General features: G+C 40.6%; 1 protein-coding gene across 1 annotated transcript in view; it reads left to right on the plus strand.

Annotated features, from left to right (window-relative positions):
* Window positions 1-1554: 1554 nt before the first annotated feature.
* Window positions 1555-20531, plus strand: part of plekhf2 (pleckstrin homology domain containing, family F (with FYVE domain) member 2) — a 50011-nt gene continuing 31034 nt past the window's right edge. The window contains exon 1 of the mRNA XM_049584900.1: window positions 1555-1713. The gene's annotated coding sequence lies outside the window, so the exon portion shown is untranslated. The remainder of the gene's footprint in view (window positions 1714-20531) is intronic.

The following is a 20531-nucleotide window of genomic DNA, read 5'->3' on the forward strand; positions in this document are numbered from 1 at the left end:
AACTGCTCAGGGTGCCTGTCCATGGGCAGCCCCCCCACTCTGACATCTCTGCATTTAATGCATGTTTAGGTCATGTTTGTACATGTGTGTGTATTTTGGGCCTGTGTATGTGTGTGTGAGTTTATCTATATGACAACGGAGTGAAAACATTGAATTTCCCCGTGGGGACAAATAAAGTCTATAAAATTAAATTAAAAAAATAATAATAGGGAATGGGCACAGTGACGTCACCATGGACGTCGCCGCCATGTTGATGGCTACGGGCAGCAGTAAACAAACGCAGTAGTTGAGTTGCATCGAGTGGAGAAAGCGAGGAAAGAGATGTTAAGATGCCAGAAAGGAAAGGGAATTTACCGGGGTACATTGAACCACAAAGCCAGGGACCGGTATATGGAGAAAATGAACACTATAAATGGTTTGGACCTAGCCTTGGACCAAAACGTCTTGAAAACGAACCCCGTTTTTTGTCTGGGGGTACCCGGTCTAGACCGATTCACGTCTCCATGAATGTTCAAATCAAACGTGTAATGTACTCACCTCATAGGCACAGATGTTAGGAAGGTGTACGGGGGGTTGCTGTGAGTTTGTATATCCGTTATTGTTCAATAAACATGCATTTTTATCTCGGATACAAGCCTCTTACTACCAATGTGCAGCAATACACCTCCCAACCGCTATCGTGGCGCTGTGGCGCAGTAGAAAGCCGGTGCACTCATTCATTGCAGGACAAAGAAGGGGTGAAGAAAATTTCAGACATCTGAGATAAAAATGCATGTTTATTGAACAATAACGGATATACAAACACATGGCAACCCCCTGTACACCTTCCTAACATCTGTGCCTATGAGGTGAGTACATTACATGTTTGATTTGAATGTTTATGGAGACGTGAATCGGTCTAGACCGGGAACCCCCAAACGAAAAACGGGGTTCGTTTTCAAGACGTTTTGGTCCAAGGCTAGGTCCAAACCATTTATAGCGTTCATTTTCTCCATATACCGGTCTCTGGCTTCATGGTTCAGCGTATCCCGGTAAATACCCTTTCCTTTCTGGCATCTTAACATCTCTTCCCTCGCTTTCTCCACTCGATGCGACTCAACTACTGCGTTTGTTTACTGCTGCCCGTAGCCATCAACATGGCGGCAACGTCCATGGTGACGTCACTGTGTCCATTCCTTATTATAGGATATTATGCAATGAATTTACTGGTCCAACCCACTTGCGATCAAATCAGACTGCATGTGGCCTATGAATTAAATTGAGTTTGACACCCGTGCCCTGCCCTAAATCCTACACACTGGACCTTTAAGTTTTTGAATGCAGCACTTTACACTTGAAGTGGAGTGTTTTCCACATCGTGGTATTCTTAAGATACTTTTATTTTAAGTAACGGATCTGATCATTCATCCACCACTGGTTGTTTAATGGTGTATAAATGATAAGTGTGTGATCAATGAGTTGTGAAAAGGCAGTGGTTACTATTATACTTAACATTATTTACTACGCTGTGTTTATATTTCCGACTTGTCCAGTGGGCCGTGAAGGCAGCGCGGCGCTCCGCTGCCATATTGTTGTGATATTTTCGGGGCAGCGGCGGAGTTTGGGAGTTTCAGTCGCTGTCTGCGGACTCAGCGGTCTCCACTGACGTTATCTGGAATACGACTGAGCTTCAAGTCACTGTCAAACTTAGCGGACTACGAGAGGAGCCGTCGGGTATGTACTTATTGTGATTTAAAAGTAGCTGCTCTGCCACACTTAATGCTAAAGACGAGCTAAAGCTCCCTCCGACTGTTGCTGCTACTTTTTCCCATTCATGCTAACAGGCGCTAGCAGCTGTTTGAATCAGCGCTGTGAAAAGCTCATCTCCAGACTCTATTAAAGGTTTAAACTTTGAGATAAAGATACGTGTGTGTGTGTGGTGTCAAAAACTAGCCGTCAGAGTTTGGTTAGCTTCGGCTCAGGCAGCAACAGATGAGTTTTGAAGCTAACTTCAGAGCTAGCTCGGCTAACTAACTGAACGCTGCCAGCTGACTCCAAACTTGGGCGATAACTTTAAAAGTCATTGTGGAAACATTAAATCATGTTGTTGGAGGTGATTATGATTATTAAATGAGACAATAACTCGTGGTGAGTTTACGTGTCTGTCCTGTGTTGGCTCAGTGGGATAAAGTCATTGTGGTTTATTTATTCAGAGCAGCTCAGGACGAACTGCAAACGCACCATTTATCAGGTGTAACAGCTTTTATGACGTTTGCTCTGCTGCATGATTAATAAGAAGCACTTTTCAAAGTTTTAGAAAGTGTCTGGGTGCACTCCACCCACCTGTGCCTCAGCGTGCAGGTAACCTGTCATTTGTCAGAGGTCCTTGTGGAAGTGAATGTGATCCAGCCTGCTGGTGAAACTGTTTTCCACCACAAAAAGGGAAGTTTGCTCGAGTCCAAAGATTTTCAGTTGACTTCTCCCATGACTGGTATTTGTGCCTCTAGAGGTCAAGGTTCGTTCACATGTTGTCTGCCCTGCTGGTTGTAAGCTTATTATCCATTTCTATCCAACAACTTGCTGCTTGGAAAATAATTTCTAATCCTTTGCACTGTGTTTGTAGATTCTGCTTTAACAGCTACCAGCTGGACTAATATCCCAAAACTAAAGGTAGTCTCATTTACATCTGTTTGATTGACTAGTAGTTTGATGAGTACTTGGCCTATTTTTATTGGTTTTTAAACAACATATAGACCGCTATACAGAAGTATAAAAGAAAAAGAAAAGAAAGGTACACATATGCACAAGCACACATATATACAGATAACTAGATATGCACAGAACCCTCAAAGGAACAGAAGATTTTTACCTTTGTAACAAAGGTAAAAAAAAAAAAATTAAATATGATTTACTTCATATGAAGTCATCAAGAAAGTCAGGGTTTAGAGTCTGGCTTTTATATATTCCAAGAATGGATTACAAATTCCCATAGATTTATCAGAACAGCCATTTAACATGAGTCTTGGTTTCTCAAGTTTGAGATGTTGCGTCACTTCCCTCAAAGTCCATCTCAGCAGTTGATGGTTCTTCGTGTGGAGGAGGATTAATCTCCGCGAAAGATGCTAGATTCTTATTTTTCTCTCCTGCTATGCCAAAGATGGCTGTCAAAGGATCTGGGTGAATTGTCATTTTAAAGACGTCTGATAGTGTGATAAGGATGCAGGAGGAAGTCTTTACCTGTCCCAAGTGAAATCAACATCAGGGTACTGGGTACTTGACCAATTATTATTATTTTTTTTCCAATAATAAGATTTTGTCTGAGATACATATTAACATGAATCCAATATATTATTAGGCAAGATAAGTCAGTAAACTAGTTAACTAATAGTTATGTACTATTGAAACATACTGGGCAATTGATCCTTTGCTGAGTCGCAGCCCCGGTTGCAGACTGGCCAATCACAACGTAGCATCGGGCTGCTCAGACCAGGGTCCGACAACAAAACAACTGTTCTCCATTAATTCTAGATTTCCTTCATTGTCAGGCTGGTTTTGTGGATTTGGGGCTAAATGTTGTGCCTGGGGCTCGTTGTGTATTAATAGACCTTTTTAGACAGGAGTTGTGCAAATTTGCAGGAAAGCCCAATCAGTCTTTTTTCAGCATTGGCAGTATAAAAACAAAATCGGGGAGTGCAGCAAAATGCCGCATACCTACTTTTTTTTTTTTAATAGAATGTGCCTTTTTCGGGGCAATGGGGGCGTGAGCAAATAACAAAACGTGTAGCTTAGCGTGTGACGTAAACAGTGACGTGGGAGGGAAGCTGCGGCTGGGAGGAGGGCGCGCGATTCCTTGTCTCCCCAGTTGCTCATCTTTACAGTGTCTGTCAGGTTTGTGTTTCCCTCTTGCTACTAGCTGCTCGCTAATTCCTGCTATCAGCTGTTTCCTGTTTATCCACCGCCAGTGGTTCACATGTGCGGCGTCATCAACAGCTCCTCCCACAAGTCTTCAACAGCCCCTCCCGTTGCGGAAGGCCGCCTCGTTCTGTCTAAACTGAAAGGGTAGCAGCAATATGACCACCCTACGAGGCGGAAAATTGGGCACCTCGGATCATCTCGCCAATCTGGCTCTGTGTGTGTAAACGCTCGCAGCTTGCTGGCAAAACGGCCCAACGTTCGCAGAAAATCTGGCAGTGTAAAAGGGGCTAAAGATACTCGTTACCTGGAGAGGTTGGAAAAAGATATGTTTCTTCCCTGTTCCAAAACTAAAATCAAACCCTGAAAGTGTAGGGTTAGCTAGCTAGCTACTGAAGATATAGCCTACTGAATGTATACACGCTGCTTTTGCTTTTTAATGATTATAACAGTGAAACAAAGACCGACCCTGCTGTACGGAACCAGTGAAGGGAAGCAGGGAGACTTGACTGATATTCAACCAGCTGTGTGTCATCACAGTGTGTGCAGATGAACGTTGTTTGACTTCCGGAGATCCCTGCCCGTCTGGCGGCGGAGGTCCAAGTGCTGGCAGCTACACGGGGGTGAAGCCAAACACAGTTCATCTGCACACACTGTGATGCCACACAGTTGGCTGACTATCAGCAAAGTTTCCCTTTATATTCATTGTGTTCTGTGGCGATCAGCAGTGATGTGGTGGTTCACCTTTACACTGTGATCTGTAGCCTATAGTTCGGCTTAGCTTCTAACTATCTTTTTAACCTGTTGTTGCTGCTGTTGTTACGCTTAAATACCATCGCCTTTAGAAACAAACATCATGTATGTACGCAGGGATGCACAATAATATTGACATGTCATCAGTATCGACCAATATTGGCTGTAAAATGAATCAGAATCGACTAACATGCTTTTCCTTATTTTAAGATACACCTTTATTGATTCCATAATTGAGAAATTCCAGTGAATGACACAATGAATGAATATTACAGACATTTGTAAATATTGTATTTAATGTCTCCATCTGCTGGTGGGCCGTCACGATAAGAGTAAAGTAAGACTTTATGTTTTTCACTATTTGATACCATTATGAAGTGTCAATCGGTGTTTTGTACATAGACTGTAAAAATAACGATGTAACTACTGTGACGTCACTCACTGGTTTGTGGATTCTCATTTTGAAGCCTCAAGTTCGGCATTTTGGCCGTCACCATCTTGATTTTTTTGAGTCAGAAGTGACCATACATGGCTGACAGGCTGGAGCTGTGGAGGACTGAGGGGTGGATCTGTCCCACCCTTAATTGTGCGTAACTTTAAACCTTAATAAAATGTAAAGAGGTGAATTATTTAAAAATCTAGCGCCTGTGCAGTTGGCATGATGCTAAAATTTGCCATAGAGACCAAAACAGTATTTTGGTTGGAGTTTTGGACTGTAAGCTGGTTGAAGTGGAGTGGAAACAATTTTAAGAAAGCATCATCTTCATAAAAATGTTCATATCTCTCTGTCAGGCTGAAGTACAGTCATAAATTTACTTGCATAGCTACAGCATTTTGACAGAAATATCATGAGATAAACATGAGGTTGAATTTGTTATTTAATGTTAAGTAATGTCATAGTTTCATCACCCTGTTAGACCAAGCACGTCTGCAGGAAGTGAAGGTTAAAGTAAGAGATAACATCTTAGTAGAAGTATGTTGTCATCAGATGTGTCATTAGATGATAGGAGTGGTTATTATGTTTTTTCCTTGTGGTGCAGCTCAGACAGATATGTAGTGATAAAGTACGCCTGTTTGTGGTCAAAAATTTAAAGTTGGTGTTTGAGATGTTTTTTCCAGTGCAAATTTTCATACTTCCAAGACTTGTCAGCAGGATGTTTGGCCCATAATTGGTATCAAACCTGTGACCTTTTGACGATGTGTGAGACTGAAATACCACCCTGCCCTTTCCCCCTGACTGTCAAATCTCAATGTTCTTGGAATCCTCCTGAATTATGTTAATACTTGTAGAGCTGCACCTACAGATGATTTTCATCATCAGTTCTTATAACTAACAATTATAGCATTTATGTTTTCAAATGTTGAGTATACAATTTTAGAAAACTTCCCACAAACCCAAAGTGGCATCTTAAAATGTCTTGAACTATCCAACCAACAATCTAAACCCCTCAAATATTCAGTTCACAGTTTTACAAAACAAAGAAAAGCAGCAAATCCTCACATTTGAGGTGCTCATACTAGCAATTGATTGGCCTTTGATTAATGATTGAAATTATTCATTAATTATTTTGATTAATCTTTTGATAATCAACTAATTGTTTTCACTTTAAAGAGCACCATGTCTCAAAAGTTGCACGGACAGTTGAAGGCCTGCTCTTCACATTCACTTGACGTAAAACAATGATTCATATGAGAAATGTTCTTCTTTTGTTTAGTAGACAAAACAAAAGGTACAAACTGGATTATAATTAGAAGGTGTTGCCAATAAAATGATTATGTGTCTGTAGTTAAACTCAGGAGTTGGCAGCCTTTCTAACTGATACTGAGTGCAACTGCTTGACAGAACAGTCTGGTTTTAACCTGAAACTGACGGCTCAGAAGGAGAAAAATGTGGTTTCTGTGGTGTCTTGTCCACAGCAGCTGGTCTTAAGGATGTTCTCACTTTGTAGAAGACTGAAAGTAGGAGGCTGTCACTTAGTTGTTCGTCTCTGAGCAGGAAATTACCATCAGCTCAGTCACATTTAAATAAAGAACTAAGAGACAACCTCTGGTTTGTGACTCTCAGGAAAGGCAATGTCACTTTCTATCTCCAGTCCCTGACCAGATTAAATAACAACATATAGTTTTTCCAGGTAATCAGCTGTTCGCTGTGATTAATCGTCAAAGCTGTTGGATGAGACTGAGAGTTTCCTGCTGGAAAGTCAGTCAGCAGAGGTGACTTCCTCCTCTTTGTGTCTGTAGCGTTGTAAAACGAGTTCTGCCAGAGCTAAATAGGGTGAGGCCGAGGGAAAGGAACTACCTGACAGGTAATCACCCACCTCCCCCTGTGGCCTCTTTTATTGTGAAAGCACAGGAGGTCTGGTCTGGTTTCCTGTGTAATCCATCACCCAGCACATAATCCAATATGTCTCTGTTTATAAATGGATGCAGATTAGGAGCATAAGAGGAGCAGGCTACCTCCTCGGTGACATGTCATGTAGTTCGCAGGTAAACCAACAGAACAGGGAGTGCTTGGTTTGATGCACTTGAGCCAGCATGCTTGTGGGGATGGGTATTATGAAGAAATCCATGCTGCTTATAATTATGAGAACATGCAGTTTTTTTATATTCGAATTACAATTTAGGGCTGCAAAATTAATTGAATATTAATCTTGGCTTCCTGCAATTAAAAGAACACAGTAGACTGTGATACTGATGTTTAAAATGTGTGCTCCGCTCATAGAAAACTCCTATGTATCAAATCAAGTGCTTCCTAAAATAAAAGCCATGGCGGCTGTCATGCTGCTACACGTACACCCTGCTGCAGCATGCAGTGAAAACCGTTCCTGAATGTTGTGGCTGCAGACGGGAAAAAATCAGCCTTTGTTTGCAAGGTTAACTTGACCCATGTGCTGTTTTTAGTGGAGTCAATTTAAAGTAAACTTTACTGCACTTATTATTTATTTGTTGTTTTTATATTTATTTCCAAAAGCAAAAAAAGGAAGGTGTGGTAGCATCTTCTGTGACAGATTTTGTGAAATGGGCAGATTATATCATCTCATATCGATCACAGGCCACAGAATCAAATTTTGTAATTGCAAAGTTGTATAATTGCCTAGAGTTGGTTGGTGTTCTCACGGCAGCATTTACAAGAGGACCAGATCAAATGCCTTGTGTGAGAAAGCTGCTCTTGATTGGTCAGAATTTCCATGTGGGAAAAATCCAGGAAGTAAAGCAAACGTTGAAGAAGAGTACACTTGCAAGATAAATGTGACACTTTCTAATGTCACAATGGAGGGACAACTACGCAGGTTGATTTTAGCGCTGCTCATCGTGGACTATATTGCTGTCATTGTTCATTTTAGTCAAAGCATACAGTTTGAAAACGAGGCAAACGCGGCTCCAACTAGAAAACAATGTTTTGATGCATTGGATGTGCTGAATGTGCATATTAAGGCAGTACAGGAGGAGGTGCACATTAATAATCCTCCAGGACTGTAACATGCTCATGTTTAACCCAAACAATGTGTCATGTGACTGCAGTTGCTTCACATCCAGGTCGGAACACCTTCTCACCACAAACCAACCGCACCAGAGTTCCTTTGTGATCGGACTGAGACCACCTCTTCAAGAAGGTCTCGGTCTGGTTGTTTTGGTGTGTTCACACCTGCCCAAATGAACCGCACTGAGGGGGCAAACGAACTTGAGTTTGACTGAACCGAACCAAACAGCGCAGGTGTGAAAGCACCTTTAAATGAACCATCAGTATTACTATTCTGACCAATCAGGAGCTGGTACCAATTTAACATTGGTCCTTTGTACCCATCCTCGCATGCTCGTTCTTCACAAATCAAACTTCTGATTGACGTCACAGGTGTTACCCTCATGTAGTTTTAATATTTAGAATATAACAGTGATAATATAATTTAGATTCTGCAGCAGCCACAGGATCTCCGCTGGACCGACAGGGCAGGAAAGTTAACAGACCTAGTAAGGAGAGGATTACGTACAGTCAGTGTCTACTTTCAACATCTACACTTCTCATTTTCATATCTGTCCACATTCAGCATTACTCAACATTTATTTAACAGTTGTTTCATAGTAAGTCAGAGTTTCACTTCTCTCTTTTTGTCATGTAGCCTCAGCACAGCTTTTTACACTTCTATCACTGTAGTTTGTGTCTGCTGGCTCACCTGCCTCAAAACTATCCACAGGTTAACACTCAGGAGGAAGAAACAAGGCAGACTGTTGCTTCATCTGCCTGCAGAGTCATGACTGTAATGTGTGCTCTGATCACTGAGAGATTCACAGGCTTAGGCAATGTGCAGATATATACCATGAGATGATTTTTCCGTTCTGTTTACCGCGGCAGCTGCTGTATTTCTTCAACTTCTCCGAGTGTATTTGATCACTGTGGCCATGCTGAAAATGTTAAGCAGGACTGCTTCATGGCAACTAACTCGGGATCCCAGTGAAGTTTTTGACACCAATCTTCATCTGAGTCATTTAAAATGGAGAATTTGATACAGAGTCCATTTCATTATCTGATTCATCTGCATTCATAAAGAACATTTCCTTAAAAATTTGAAAAGCCCTGAGGAAAATAATAATTCACAGCCGTTTGTTTTCTCAGGGTGTTGATTTACCTTGTGGTGGTTTAATAAATTAGTGAAACAGATGTAAAAACTAGTTTTTAAAGTCTCGATGAAGACCTGCAGTGGTCGAAACATGTCGTCTCTTTAATGATTTAGCCTCTTCAATAAAGGCTTTTTAATGCCTCCTTCCTCGTTTTCTGTATTTTCGGAGCGCCTGGATCGCCTTCCTGTGTATCCTGTTGTTTCCTGTTCTCCATGAGCACCTGACACAACGTTCTGATCTATGTTTGATTATACAGAGCAACCAGCCGTCTCTCTCTTTTTCTAAAATAATATATATCAGTTTGTCTTATTGGCAAAAAATCAGAATGTTGGCTGATTCCGATATTTCATTTTAAAGCCAATATTGGCTGATACCGATGATGTGCGGGTATTATTGTGGACCACTAGATAAAATACTTTTATCTGCCTTCGGCTCGTGGGGCTTTTGTTGCACTTGCAGTGAAGTGGTCAGCGTGGTTGTTTCCTCCTCCTGCCCACAGTGAAATACCATGCGTCGTAGATGACCACAAAACACAAGAGACTCTCACACTCATACCTTGGTAGATAACAAACCGTCTCATGCAGCTTTTTGCTGTTATTTATGGCATGTGGTACAGTGGGCGGGTGCGAAGCAGAGAAGAGATGGAGAGTTTTAGAGTTGACGACGGCTGCACTCTTTGGGTCGCAGTGCACGCAACCTTCGCTAGTAGAAACACCAGATCCCCACCAGTTGAAAAAGGCCATGATCAGCCTTGATACTGATCTTTTGAGATCGGATTGGGACATACAGCTGACAATTGATAATTTGCAGGGTATCTTTCCACGGATCCCTAAAAATGAAATGGTCTTTGATAAGACTTTTAAAATTTAAGGACATAAAATGTTTTTAAATTTTGAGGTGATGCTTACACTCATGAGACATGACATTAACACTCAGGATTTAACATGTATTTAAACATGAAATCAGTTGTTCTCTTGTCCTTTTTTCCCTCTCATATAATTTACTGTATGTTTGGCCTGCTTCTGGCTGCTCTCGCAATTTTCCCTTAATTTTCCCCTAAACATTAAGTTTAAGAGCGGATAGTTGAAGTTCTCTGTATGTGTGAAATGCAGTCAGGTAGTTTGGATGTAATTAATTGTGCAACATGAGGCTGAATGTTGCTATTATTCCATTAAAGTGTTAACTGATACTTAGTTAAGACAGTTAACGATCAGCAGCGATGATGATGATATGATTACAGGAAGCACTTAGGCTAAGTGTTTTATTTTGACAGATAAGTAAATGTGTGATATCAGCATTTTAATCATTCACACATTGATGCATCAGTATAGAAAAGGTCACATCAAGTCCCACCAACACTTTTGTGTCAGCTGACTTAACTTGCTAATACTTCAGTGTACTTAAGATAATGTTAATCCATGCAGTTGCAGATACTTCACAGAAGAATACAACTTATTCAGTAACAGCTTTAACCACAGGAAGTGGTTAATAAAGATTAAACTGAAAAATCAAAGAATCCAATGAAGGAACTGAGATAACGTGGCATGATGTTTCAGCTAATCGAAAGTCTTTTCTGCTTAACTGGAAACCTGTGGTGATAGGAAATACCATCTCACACATGAATACACCTTTCTAAAATTAGTTTGAGTTACTTTACTACTATGGCTGTTTGAGTAAGTCAGCATTATCTGAGCTCAGCACTAAATGGTTAACCAGTTTACTTGAAAAAATGACATTAAATTAATCTGACCTTTATTATTTTAATAACTTAAATAACTTGGGATCTTACCTGTCGGGTGAAATCATCTTGTGAAAATATTGGAAATGAAATTTTGAATAGAAACTCTTTTCTGTTGCTCTGTATGTGTGTCGGGTAAATGTAATATAATTATCCACCATGTTTAAAACCAATACGTCTGTCAATTATTTAGTTAAAGTATTTGTTTAATCTATTAAATGAGACAATTATTTTCACTTTCAGCACTTTCGGGCTTAAAAAATGAATTAATTAGTGTGACAATCATAAAAAAAATCTCAAGCAGGGATGTTATTATGAGAGAAGGAAAGCAAATTTAGTATTTCTGAAATTGCAATTTGTATTTGGCATTTTAAATTGGTTTAATAACTTGTCACAAATGATGTAATATTCTGATGGTTAACTAATCAGTGGTTGTTTTCAGCCCTACTTCTAGGCCGTCAGCATTGAAGAGACATAGCTGTTACATCTAAAAAGTCATCCAAAATCATTTTAAGTGCACACAAGTAGCAGCTTGTTACAGAAGTGGATCCAGATTGAGAGCACCCAGTAGGAGGTGGATGTATTAAGTCACAGCACTCTGACATCATTTCCTTGCGCTGAAGTGGAAACGCACATTTTAAGATGTTGTCAAGTGTTGTCGGATGGTCTGGAAACAGCAGGTGTTTCATTTTGCTCATATTTCTGACAGGCTGATTAGACTGCAGGAGCTTGATAGCTGGCCTGCTGCTCATCCGAAGAGCCCTAAATCTGCCTCTCTGATCAGCAGCTTTCACTGGTGCTTCCTTCAATAGAGAGAAAGCTAAAAAGAAAAAGCACAAAAGAAAAACAGCAATAAAAATACAAAAATGAAAAGATTAAATAAAAGTATCAAAGCCTGGAGGGTTAGCTTGTTCACAGAATCATTAATAGGAGGATTTGTGTGATTTGACTGAACTAAATAAACAAGGACTGCAGCTATTTTCACCATTCATTAATCTGCTGGTTATTTTCTTGATTAAACATTTGATCTATAAAACATCAGCAAACAGTGAAAAACGCCAGTCACAATTTACTTAAGTCCAATGTAACATCTTCATATGTCTTGATTGTGTCAGACCAACAGTACAAAGCCCCCAAAACACTAAATCTACTATGAAATAAGACCAATAAAATCTTAGATTTGAGAGCCTGGAACCATCAAATATTTGGTATTTTTGCTTATTTAAACAATTATTTGATCATCAAAACATCAATTAATCGACTAATCACTGCAGCTCTAGAATAAAGCCATTTCTTATCTTTTAAGTATAGATCCAGCTTTTCCAGAGACAAGTGGAAAATGCCACTAATTTTCTACCAATGTTTAAGAGGGAGCAGAAAACGTGATGGTTGACTGTGATAGCCCCTTGTACACCACCTCTTCAAGGTGGGAATGTTGCCCTGTCATTAGGCCTTGCCGTTCTTTATGAAAGGTACCGACAAGGAATTGTGGGACAGAGTTGTCTCGCCTTAAGGTCTGCAGTGGAGGTAATAACTAGGGATGCACCGATTCGATATCTGGATCGAATATTGGCCCCCATATCATCAAAATAGATGGATCAGGTATCGGAAAATGCAACCTACCTGAGGCAATCCTTTCCCTTTAAATCCATTGCGACACGAGCTACATGTGGAGGTATTTCACACTATTTCAACTGTTGTTGCACAATTGTTTATTTTTGTTAAATAATTAGTTTATCATTGCATTAATCTGTTTCATCTTGTTTTGTTTTATCTTAGGGAAGAACTGTGTAGTCATCACTGCCTGATGCCTCTATCTTTTCTGTTCTACATGTAAAGGTATAGCTTTTTAGGTCAACCAGGGTATCGGATCAGTATCGGGTATCGGCTGATGCTCAAAGCCACAACTTCGGGATCGGTATCAAAACTGAAAAAGCTGGATCTGTGCATCTCTAGTAATAACAGCGCCTAATTGGCGTCTGTAAAAGGGAGAGCCGGCAGGACAGGACCATGGACAGGACAGGTGTGACGGTTTGGCAATGTGTGCGCGACCCATCACCGAGAAACTTAAAAAGCAGCTGATAGCAGTTAGTAGCTAACTCAGAAGAAGAACAGCAATGTAAAATGTCCACAAGTTGGTGAGTCAGTGGGGTCCGAGATCAGCCACCGTACAACATGGACAGTAAATTGATTGAATTTATTATTGATTTTATGTCACACTAGAAACCAATGCTCTTGTGTTAGTCGTCTGATTTGCTTCCGCGTTGCTGGCATGTTATCTCAAATCACCCACTGCAGTGACATGAGGCTTGTGTTATATGCTTCTGCATGAAAAACAAATTTGGCATATTGAAGATACTTGACGCAGTCTCTGTGTAAAAGGGGCTTTTGCTACGATTATTTTAGCGCTAAAGCTTCAGTATGTTTCAAGTGTTCATTTGTCCAGCTCAGATCCAGATCAGTTGTCTCGATTAGAGAAACTAAGGTATTTTCTATGTAGAATTTCGCAGCTCCATTCTCTGCCTCCGTTGGGGATGAAGTCTAAGCAGTGCTTGCAAGTGTGTCCCAGGTGCAAACAAAGCAGATTTCAAAACTCGAACAAGTTTGAAAATAATCAAAATATCTACTGTATCCCATCGAGGCGACTTGTGATCTGTGTCCCAGGTGCATTTATTCTGAATTTCCAGCCTGTACGCTGCGTGGTAACTTTTCTCCCATAAATGCTGGGTTTGACTATTTTGTAGAGACAGGATACGATAAATAATGAATACCAAACACTGGAAATCTGACATTAAAATTCTGCTTATAGCACAGCTATGTATTACCTTTAGGACTGACTTTGTAGCCTCCAGTTGTTTTCTCTTCCGTTTGAATCAAATAGGAGTGGGTGAACATGAAGAATGAGGTGTTTCAAAAGATATTTGCTCTCATGGTGCATGCAGAAACACCATGAATTAACCATGAAGGTATGGAAAATGTCAAACTGAAGCCAGAGCTCAAGTCATAGTGTTCTGCTACCTGTTGGGTTTATTTGCATTGGAAAGGCTCAAAGGTTGATCTGCTGCACACATGAGTTCAGCAGAATGGGGGAAACAGATGGAGGCCTGTTCAGAGTACATTCCTCAGAAACTCCATCCTGTCAGTCCCGTTTTTTTACTACACACACCAACAGTACGCACCGAGCTACAAGCTGTGCCACTTTAGTTAGTTAGTGTGTGTTTAAACCACAGACCAGGAACACTGCGGTCTGAGAGGTTTTGTTATTTACTGCTCAGTGAGCCAGCGAGCTTCCTTTCAGCGTCAAACATCACTGCTGCATCACTGGTGTTTGCCACTGTTTCTGGAGTGTGAAATTAAGTCTTGACTAAAATTGGTTGTTTTTTAGACTGAATTCAACATATATTTGCGTCAAGGATTATGATTTATCCTTAAAATCTCATTGATGGACTTCAGCAGCTTTGGCTGACTTGATTTCATGAGTTTCAGTGTTTTCTAGTGATGCAGTGTATGATTATTTTCTAGGCTTGACCCAGGTACACAAATACTCATAATAATTCTCCGAATTCTGTACAATGTCTGACAAAGCTGTAAAACAGGAGCACAGAAACAGCAAGCTAGTTCCGACAAGTTGTTCAACGTCAACGCAGTAGAAGCTAACATCAAAAATGACCGGACTCTGTCGGTGAACCTGTCCATAACCATTAGGTCAGCTGTCTGATGCTAGCAGCTAGCTCTGCCACTTTGTGTTTGTGGGCAGACTCACCAACTATCTCGGCAGTGCAGAGCTCTCATAATAAACAGAGAAATAGGCAGAGGGGCAAGGAGGAGCCTTAGCTCAGCTCTACAATGAAAAAGATTTTTAAAGATATTTATTGGGGCATTTTTTGCCTTTAATGGACAAAACAGTTAAGTGTGAAAGGGGGAGAGAGAGAGAGGGGATGACATGCAGCAGAGGGCCACAGGCTGGACTCGAACCCGGGCCGCTGTGACAACAGCCTTGTACATGGGGCACCTGCTCTACCACTAAGCCACTGACGCCCCAATGAAAAAGATTTAACCCATTTTAAATAGTTATAGTCACCACAAATATAATTTTTTTTTACTGTAATTTCTCAAATGAAAAGGGCCAAAATAAATACCCGTATCCCAAAACTGAAAACCGCACACCTACCCTAAAAATGCAGGGTTTCCCACACATTCATTTATTGTGGCAGCCCGCCATGTCGAATAAATATCTGCCGACATTGTTTCTAAAGATGAACCGTTCATTAGTCCACTGTTGGAATACTGTTTGGTTATTCATTGCACCAATCTCTCGCAGCGTGGAGCACACTCTGGGCACAGACGGAGCAGCAGAACGATAGGCACAGTGAAAGTGAAACTTAACTGTTTATTGAGTGGAGCCTAAAAGTTTGATATCACTCACATAAGAGAGGCTCCTCTCATCCATCGATCTGATCTGATCAGCTCTGATCGGATCAGCCAATCACAATGCGAAAAACCCACAAACTCTGAGGGGAAAAAGAACTCATAAGAAGTTCCGCCTGTGCTGCGTGCACAGACCTGCAAAACTTCCGAATTTAGAGAGGGGACATAGACTGATACACGAGGAAACACAGGCAAGACAACGGCGACAACAACTCTGCATAGAAGCTCATGATAATCAGTTTCCTGGGTTTAATGGTTCTTATGATTTGCATTGATCCATCTCTTGCACTGCTTTTGTGCTTTGTAACATGTAAAGATGAGACAGATCTCTGTGATTGTTTTTGTTTTAGCAACTGATAGACTGCATCAGATGGTTCATCTTGGGAATCTCCTGCATGTTTGAACGTGTACGCGACTGATCAGTTAGTCAGATAGTTTGGCCATCTCACGTTTGAACCTGCATAAATGACTGATTAAACCTCCCGGCTGCCGACAGCAGAGGCAGACTGGACTGAACAGGCTCTTTCCCAAGCCAAACAAAAATCTCTACTGCTAGATAAATGTATTGTTTGGCTTCTTTTCCCAACAACACACAGTCTCTTAGGACCTGAAGTTTTTACAGTGATAAAGTGTCCAGCATTTATTTTGGCACCACAGCAGCAGCTGAGGTGTCCTGATTCTCACATTCAGAAGGATTTTCTTAGCAATTTCTAGGTCTTCAAGTCACCTGAGGCGGTCTTTACTATGGCAACCTTAACTTTGTTTTGGTCTTGAAGATATTGTTGTTTTGTTTTTTGCTTTGCAGTGATACCAGTTTGCATAAAATTTCGTCAGCAAATGAGCTAAGGCCTGAGTGCCTCCTGCGGCCTGTGAAACCAGCAAGCTAAACACGGAAACTGAAATAATCATTTAATTGTTTGGCAGGTTTTCTTGATGAGTAACTTCAAACATTCTCTTGGCCCAGCTTCACAAACCGTGTTTACAAAGGTTTTGCAGCTCTTAGTTGTTTTATATCAATGTAAATGCAATAACTTTGGGTTTTTGGTCAGACGACAAGACATTCAGCGACGTCACTTTGGACTCTGGGAACTGATGATGGCCATTTTTCTGCAATTTTAAACGATTAATAGAAAAATAGAATTGACAGACTAAAGGATGATCATACCTGTTGAGCTATTTTGCAAGCCAATTGTCTTTTCAGCATACCAGTGTTATTGTTATGGATTGTATACTTCAAGAAGTTTTTCATTGCTGTAAAGATGGTGTTCTCATGAAACTGGGATGTCTCTGCAGTAGACAGGTGTAAATATGTTTGAAAATTGGTGCTACTGACGAGAGAAAACTGAAAAGGGCTGTGGCAGTCACTTTTGCTCAAGAGCTAGAATGCAGAGCAATACATGCTCCTGCTGTTGGGTGACGTAATGCGAACTTGTCTGTTTTACTTCACGGCAGCCGGCTGGCAATGAATGACCTTGTATTACAGTTAAACAGTAAGCTAAAATGTGTTCCTAAAAACATTTGAGATGAGAAGTGGGTAACTTAGTGACAGAATCTTGGTTTATATTTGATCAGCGCTGCCTAGTTTTTCATTTGATCGGATTTTGACCTGGGTTTCGGGGGGAGTCTGTCTCTTGATCTACATCTCTAGTGTTTAGCCCTTTTTAGACAGGAGTTGTGCAAATTTGCAGGAAAGTCCAATCAGTCTTCTTTCAGCATTGGCAGTATAAAAACAAAATTGGGGAGTGCAGCAAAATGCCACCTACCTACTTTTGTTTATACAGAATGTGCCTTTTTCGGGGCAATGGGGGGCGTGAGCAAGTAACAAAACATGTAGCTCAGCCTGTGATGTAAACAGTGACGTGGGAGGGAAGCCGCAGTGACAGTCAGGCAGCGATTCTCTCGTAAGTCGGCCCGTTCTTCACCGTCTCCGTCATCTGACGGTTAATGGCCTCTACGTTTGCTAGGACAAGCAGGGCATGCAATTCCTTGTCTCCCCAGTTGCTCATCTTTACAGTGTCTGTCAGGTTTGTGTTTCCCTCTTGCTACTAGCTGCTCACTAATTCCTACTATCAGCCGTTTTCTGTTTATCCACCGCCAGTGGGTCGCACGTGCGGCGTCATCAACAGCTCCTCCCACAAGACTTCAACAGCCCCTCCCATTGCGGAAGGCCGCCTTGGTCTGTTTAAAAGGGTTCTGTAAATATGACTACCCTACGAGGCAGAAAATTGGGCACCTCGGATCAATTCGCCAATCCGCCTCTGTGTGTGTAAACACTTGCAGCTTGCCGGCAAAATGGCCCAACATTCGTGCAAAATCTGGCAGTGTAAAAGGGGCTTTTGTGTTTGGGTGGTGGGCAATGCGAAATTGTGGATGTACAAACTGTAGTTCGAGGGCGGGTAGGTATTCTAGGCACTGTTTTTATGCCTTGTTGTATTCAAGGTAGCCTTGTGTAACATCTTGGCCAAAGGACTACAGATGAAAAATAGCCTTTTGGCTGTTTAGGGAATTTTAATGCCCTACATATTTATTAATTGGCACTGTCCCTTTTTAAATAAACTCAACTAAATCATATCATGCACATTATTTTTGGCTTTGAGTCAACAGGTTATGGGGATATGAGTTAGTGCTAGAGCTGTAAAAAAGTGCAGCATATTAAAGTGATGTTACCGTAGTTGCTGAAAGCTGATTTCAGAATCATCCCATTTTAAAAACTTGCTCTGAAAGTTCCCTCGTTCCTGCAGGAAGTCAGATTCCTGCTGACATCAGCGTGTGAACTTTCAAAAGGAAAAGAGTTTAATCATGGAGCTGGTCAGCTCGGTCCCGAGGGAGCAGCTGCTGGAAATGACTGTTTTGGTCATTTCTCTCATTTCAAGCTTTTAGAAACTAAAAACAAAGAATTAAAAGCTTTGTTTGCTCATATAATTAATGAGTTTTTGCTCTTAGCTTCTGAAAAATGTTTATTGTACTTCTATCTTTGCAAGCACTTACGTCTTGTTTGTTTGTTTGTTTTGAGCAGTTTTCCTTTGGAGGAGATATTGGGACTATTATGATAATATCTTACGTAATAATTATCCTCGTTTCGCAGCCCATATTACACACACAAACCTGACATTTCAGAATAAGAGAGTGCATGAACTGTTGGGCAGAATCTGATGTCTCAGTGTAGCTGAACTGTCATTTAACCTGAGGTTCGGTCTGTTATTACTCTGATTATTACCCTGGATCTGCCCCCACATCTCTGTGGTTTCTAATCTGTTTAAAAGCCTGATTTTCTTTCCCCTCTGAGGGCTCCTGAGAGTGTTTATGTGATCGGACATGGTTGTGATGAGCAGAGAAAAATGGTTTTCACTGTTCCTGCGTACCAGAGGTCAGTCTGAGAAAGTATGAAAACAGGTCCTGAAAGGTTTGTCAACAGGACAGTGTTACGGGAAAACAGATATCAGCAGCCTATTAACACCACCAAAGTTATTTAAGTTTATTATTTTGTGGGGGATGTCCTAGACAGGCAACTTTTTGGCCTCCATTGAAATTCATCTTTTAGTGATGCTCTCTCCAAGATCTTATTTGTATTAGACTAAAAATAAAGTAAAATGTTTGCAGTTCTCTAAATGATTGTTTAATTTCATGCCTGTTAACCAAGGTGTTCTACTCAAGGCTTGTTTTGTTCATAAACTCAACATGAAGCAGGTCTGTTTACTTTTGAAATGACTGACAAGATTCATCTTCAACTAATCATTGCCGTTATTTAAGTCTCATTATCGTGGACTCACAGAAGTTTTTCCCCTTACATCATAGAACATTTATCTAAGTCTGTCTCATCAGGAAGTCGTTCCTCTGGAGAAAAGTTTTCCAAGTTGTAAACACTTACTGTCTTGCACAGTAACGTCTGTGTTGCTGCACAGGAAGTGCTGTTTTTTTCAGCGTTTTTCCGATTTAACAGAAGAACTGGGTAGTTTGCCATAATTAAGCAGTAGATAATTAAACCAAAATACCAAATATCATAGGAACGGGTCACTAAGAAAACTACAGAACTTAATTAAAAGAAAATAAATGAGTTAATCAAGGACATTACTTAAGCGCTGTACTTCTGTACACAATTGAGGTACTTGTACTTTTATTGATGATGTGAATTTTCTGCTACTTTATACTTCCACTTCACTACTTCTCACAGGAGATAACTTCAGTTACTTAGCAGGTTTGGATATATAGTACAAAATATATTCAATAATTAAAAATATGTTAATATAAGGTAAAACTACTTTTGCTACTCTAAATATATTTTGATGTAAATACTTTTGTACTTTTACTCTAATTGTGAATGCAAGAACTTAACTTGTGACAGTTAGAGACATCAGTTTTGGTAAATTTTGCTTTCGATAGCCTGACACTTAATAATCGGTGGTTAACTGGTTAATTTTTAAGAAACTCAAACAAAAACGCAAAATGAGGTTAAATACAAGTACAGTTGCAGCAATATACTGATTTTAAGTCAGACCAAGTTGATTATCATACCATGTGCATTTGCGTATCCACGATATTGGGGAAAAAAATGCAACTGGACGAAGAAATTGGTCTTTATTTTAGTTATATTCAAAGAGGAAACTTTTTACACAAACTTACATTGACAAAATGGTTTCAGGTTTCAGTTACAGTAATAAAATGTTTGCTCAAAATCTTATACAGTTGCAACTCTAAATACAAGAGCCATTTCTTTTCAGTCTGGTGCTCCATTGGCTCAGTGAGCTTTAGCCCTGCATTTCAAAGCACTATCCATTTAGACGTGGTGAAATTTTAATGTTTTGTAAATTGCTTTGCCTTTCATTTTATTACCTGTTGGTGTTGCTGACAGACGGCCGGCTAGCCGCGTGAACATGTGAACAGTTAGTACCCACTTCCCACCCTCTGGTTTCCACTGGTTAGCTAATTTTAGCCTTGACTGCTTTACACTTAGCACCACCTAGGTCAGGTGGGTGCTAAGTTGGCTTTTGGCGCCACTCACTCTCAATTACAGCTGGTAACGCCAGCCTGTTGACAGGAAAGCGTTGCTGCGGAAACATGGTGGCCACCCTATGGTTTCCTCCCACGTTGCCCTGGTGAATAAGTG

The sequence above is a fragment of the Epinephelus fuscoguttatus genome, linkage group LG8, assembly GCF_011397635.1.
Source record: "Epinephelus fuscoguttatus linkage group LG8, E.fuscoguttatus.final_Chr_v1".
Classification (NCBI taxonomy): domain Eukaryota; kingdom Metazoa; phylum Chordata; class Actinopteri; order Perciformes; family Serranidae; genus Epinephelus; species Epinephelus fuscoguttatus.